This window comes from Calliphora vicina, chromosome 3 (genome assembly GCF_958450345.1).
Source record: "Calliphora vicina chromosome 3, idCalVici1.1, whole genome shotgun sequence".
Taxonomy (NCBI): Eukaryota; Metazoa; Arthropoda; class Insecta; order Diptera; family Calliphoridae; genus Calliphora; species Calliphora vicina.
In genome coordinates this window covers 67,218,881-67,224,741 of record NC_088782.1, presented here as the reverse complement: position 1 = coordinate 67,224,741, position 5,861 = coordinate 67,218,881, and positions in this window count along the sequence as shown.

Genomic DNA, 5,861 nt, shown 5'->3' with positions numbered 1-5,861 from the left:
CCTTTGAAAAATTTTAACGTTTTTCATATATTGCATGCAAAATGTGTTATAACAACCTTTCTTTTAAGATTATATGTTTTAATTAAGTTACATTTAATAGTAGATCTTCCAAAGGACTATTTGTATTTAAAATTTCAGCTCAGAAATGGATTTTTGTCGATTTTTTAGAAACATTTGAGACCGAAGGTGTCCAAATTTGAGTGATCACCCACTGGTCCCGCCTACGAAACTGAACAACTGTGAATCAACCCGAAAACACCTCAGCTCCAACCTTATAAAATTGTTTCGATATCTTTACTAGTCCCTGAGATATCGAATTATTTTCCAAAAAAAAAATTCAAAACCACTGTGCGCTGTTCCAAGTTTAGTGTAGGTGTTTCAACATCATTACAACACAGAAAAAATTATATTTCAATTCAAACATTTATCCCATATTGAACTGGTTTCAATTATTTCATAATTAAATCATGTATTCATTTGCTCAAAAACAAAATTTCTTGATATTTTCTATTGAATTTTGAGTTTTGAATTTGATTATTTTGACAATTGAATATACAATTTTCGTTATTGGTTGAATTTCAAATACAAAAATTATTGAATAGATAATTATAATTATGAAATAATTGAAACCAGTTCAATATGGGATAAATGTTTGAATTGAACACTTAAAGTCCACTTCAATTGGTCAGCATCGTGGGTATTGAGCAAACATATTAATCTATCCGGGACACATTATAGATAAAAATCTTCTGGTAAATCTCTAGAAACCAGATAATGTAGTTTCAGCAAAGACAGCAGTGACAAGTTTTTAGCACAGGCTAGTTTTATAAATGTAAGTCGACCACATAATCGTTTTTAATTGGGGCAACGTTACAATGAGTATTCCTGGGATAAATTTAAAACCATACATTTTTTTAGTCTGATGGAAAAAGCTTTCATTATCTTCGGGCAGCTTTTCATTTTAATGGCTTATGTGATATAAAGCCAAACTTCTTAGATTAATCAGTTTTTTATTTTAAAGATAAATTACACAGTATTGAGAATTATTACATACTACACATATTTCATTGAAAATTTCTCGGAGTATTGTAACCTTTCTCTAAATGTGGCAACGCTTCCCTGTATATTTACAATTAAAATAGACTTCAAAAATCCCCTTTCTTGTCAAAAAATTATAAATGAAACTACCTTGTAATTTTTTTATATCATGGTTTAAGAAATAGTTTTTTCTGTGAACATCGAAATATCAACGCCAACAAATACAACTACTACTTATTTTACCCGCTGCATTCTATTAAGAAACAACTTTTGCCGAAAATACTATCTTCCCTACACACATAATAAATATATTATTGCTACACTTGTCATGTTTACCATAGGCCTATTTTAAGGCTGATATTTTCAACATTTTTCCAAAGACCAACCAAATTGCATTAAAATTAAACAAACAGAAAAATATCCTTTTCGAATACTATGTACTGTGGTTTTTTTGGGTTTGTTTGCCTGGTTAAATTACAATAGTTTGTTTAAACTAACAGCAGCAGCAACAATGGCAAAAGCTGTAACAACAAATAAACAGGCCAGAGACAAAAAAGTATCACTTAAATATTTTCAGCATCACCTACAACATTATTACGTGTTGTTGCACATACAGATGACAGACGGACAGACAAACAAATAGTCAAACAATCCAACACACATATGCGGTGCGTATGTGTCTATGAAAGTGTTGTTGTCTTTTTTGTTGGTGTTGCTTGTACTGCTGGCAACAACATTGCGTTGTGTTGCTGTTGTGTTATTAGTGTAGTCATTAAATTTTTAATGAAAGTGTTTTTCCCACATGTTTACAGTTCAACGATTTACTTTTGTGTGGGTTTTTTTTATTCCACTGCGGTTTGCCACATTTTTATACTCGTTTATTTTAGTGTCCATAGTTTAACAAAAACACAAGCAACAACTACAGCTTCAGCTTCAACAGCATCAACTTGCAACAACGCATTATGCATGAAAATTGCATAGTATGCATCGCTGTGTGTGTAAAATTGAATGTGTGCGAGTGTGTTAAAATCATTGTCCTTGTTCATTTACATGAACATATGTTTTGTTTGTCAGCCAGTGAATGCATGTGTGCAAGAATCTACGAACATTAATTAGGAGATCCGTATTTGAATATTTGGTATCTATATATATATAGATACCAAATATATATATATAATACTTTTGATCTTCATATAAAGATCAAACAGATTTTAATTCCGAAAAAAAATCATAGGGAAGTTAACAAAAATTTTCGACCAGGCATCGGACCTTACGATTTGAAAATTTGTTAAAAATTGGTACACAAGTGCTTTATGGTCATAAGAAATTTGATGTTGTTCTTATATATATATAAAAATGAAATGGTCCATGTATGTAATGTCATCACGTGAGAACGGCTGGAGCGATTTGGCTGATTTTTTTTTATTCGATTCGAAATTTTTAGGAGATGGTTTGTAAAGAAAAAAATTTAAAACTTGGGGGTAAAACTCGGACATTTTTTTTGAGTCCAGTCAACTGTAATAAAAAAGCTCCCTAAAGTATGCAGTACAAATTTAGATATTTTATTTGCAAATAAATAAGAGCAGGCAGGTGTATGTGGGTTGGAGAAACTTGAAGAACTAACATTAGTAACTGTTACCCGGCGAAGACGGTGAGGTCAACTAGTTTTATATAAAAACTAGCTCTCTCGGCAGTCGTTGTCCTGCCATAGCTAACACAAACTTTTAGGTCACGGCCATTGTACCTATATAGGTCAATTGTGAATGTAACCCATCCAGGGACCACTGAAACACGCACACAAAATTTCATCGAAATCGTCCCAGCCGTTAAGGAGGAGTTCAGTTACCAACACACCACAGTTGGGCAGAATCAACATTTTTTGGAAATAAATCTGGCATTTATAAACGGCTGTTCCGATTGGGATAAAATTCGAGTTTAATTTATTAAAATGGGATCTACAAAAGCTCTAGGGGCGTCGCTATGGGGGCTCAAAGTAGGGTACCTTCGACATGCTAAATTTTTAAACATGTGTCACCTTTTTTCTTTCTCATTTGAGTTAGATGCATTTGAAAAATTAAACTTAAAAAATCAGCTTTTTTTAAATATAGGGCGTACTTTTAGACCAAATGGACTCGTTTTGGACAACTAAATTACACAAAATATTTCAGAGCAATATCGATTATGGATCCAAAAATAAACGATTTTCAATTTAAAAATTAAAAAATAATAGATTTTTGCCGGTTTTTAGGCGAAAAGGTGACTTAACTCTTTTTTTATTTAGAAAAAACTTTTTTGAAAAAAAGTTTCGCCCCTACGCCCTTCAGAATTGAGCTTTTTTATCAAAATTTCAATTTTGGACCACATGTTCTAAAATCCCAAAGATGCGATCAGAAAACGAAAAGCAGCTTTGGAAATCTTAATGTGTTCCCTATTTATTTCCAAGTATTCTCCCATTCTCGAAGGAAATGTGAAGCCTATGGGCAAAATTATAAAAAATAACATTTTTTAAATTTTCGAAAAATTTTTTGGAATTGCGGGATTCAATCTAACCTCTCGATGAGTTTTTTTACACTTTGTTATTTAGAATGACAAATTTAAAAAACGCTGAAAATTTCATTGCGTTTTGTTAAATTTTTAAAAATTAAAACTAAAATTTGTATCAAAATCTTAATACAAGGTGGCGCAAAAGTAAACTTCCGATGTTTTTTGGCTGTAATTAAAAAAAAAATAATTAAAAACTTTGATTCTTCTTGTGGATTATTTTTATTTGGTCTTTTAATTTTATTTACATCAAGTCGAGAATATGATGTCATGTAAATGGCCGCCGCCACAGTTGATTGTCATTTGAGCCCTTTTTATGGCATTTTCCATCACTTTGGCCAAAACTTCCGGCGATAGGTCCTCACATTCTTGACGGATATTGTCTTTAACGGCTGCAAGAGTCTGAGGCTTGTTGACATAAACCCGCGACTTCAAAAAACCCCACAAAAAGAAGTCTGGAGCGGTCAAATCAGGCGATCTTGCTGGCCAGTGCAAATCGCCAAAACGAGAGATTAGGTGCCCGGGAAATGCATCCTTCAGCATATTGGTTGTGGCACGTGCAGTGTGTGCCGTTTCACCGACCTGTTGGAACCACATGTTTTCCAATCCCAATTCATCAAGTTGCGGCAAAAAGAACTCGTTGATCATTGCTCTGTAGCGCTCACCATTCACAGTAACCGTTTGGCCCGCGACGTCTTCGAAGAAAAAAGGTTCGATGAATCCTCCAGCCAAAAACAGCACACCATACAGTGACTTTGAGCGGGTGTAATGGCTCTTCGTGGGTTACACGTGGATTTTTAGTGCCCCAGAAGCGTAAATTTTGCTTATTTACGTACGCGTTGGACGGCCAGCGACGAAATTCACGTTGTGCCAATGTCACCGACCGATTATTGGTCAAATCAATAGTCAGCAATATTCCGCGTTCTGGAGCAGTGTAGCGTAACATTGTTTATTAACGTGTATTTCGCATGTGTTTACTACACAAATGTCAAAACAGATTTGACATTAGGGGCCAATCGCAAAATTTATAGCATTTTCTGATATGAAGATTACTTTTGCGCCACCTTGTAGGATTTCAAATATTAAGAACAATTTGATCCACATTTATTCCGATCTAGTTTTTTCTGTTGCGATAAGTCAGGTAAATCAAGTCAATATCTCAAATAGATTGAAGCATAGAGCTTTTCAAATATATAAAAATCTTTGAAATCGGATGGAAAGCAAAAAAATGGCAGGTGTTTAAAAATGTTACATGTCAAAGGTACCCTTTTTTGAGACCATTTGGCACCGACCCTGGAGAATTTTTAATAACTTTAACTCGATTACTCCTAGGCTACGTCAAATTTTATCCCTATCGGCCCAGGAATTTAGAAATGTCAGATTTATTTCCAAAAAAAATGATTCTGCTTCACTGTGTAATTTTTTGCTTCTATATATGGAGGTTTTCATCTCAAGTAACACAACTTTTGAAAACGATGTCTTCTGATCGGGATTTACTTTGATAGATATCCCATTCGCATCCCTCTAAGCGACCAAAAAGCTCTTTTTGCGGCCCATTTTGAAAACAAGTAAAAAATATTTTTTTTTTTGCAAAAAAAAAAGTCAACAATTTTTAATTTTTTTTCGAAAGATGGAAGAAATGGCTATCTAAACTATATGGAACAAATTTTACTAAGAACAATAAGCAGTAAGTTACATGGATGAGAAAATGTCAAATTTTGAACCCCTCTAACTCAGAGAGTTCTTAACCGATTTTGTTGAAAAATGGTGTTCAAACCATTTTTGGTGCATCACGGATTCATGCCGATCGGAAGACATTGGTTTCAAAATTTGCGACACTTGAGATGAAAACCCCCATATATAAAAATTAATGTATTCCTATTTATTTATTTGTTTGCGCCATTTAGGTGGATAGATCTGGACAGATCCCCTTGAAATTACTGTAAGTTCCCCTATATCTGGAAGTAACAATAGACTAATTTTTATTTTGGAAGTAGATAGTATTTATTATGGAATATCTGGTGAATTGTAATTGTGAAATTCAAAAGAGTAACACTCTTACTCATAATAAATTTTATAAATTTTACTCATAATAAATTTTACACAAAATTTTTTCTATAAACCTGTAATAGATTTAAAAATTGTTTATGAATAAGGCCTTAAAGGTTCAAAAATTATTTTTTCTATTGAAATTTTTCTTTTCGTCTCATATGTTAATTTTAAATATCTAAAAAGTTGGGATAGAACTCAAAAATGCGGATGCTGATGAGCTGGCTTGGAAA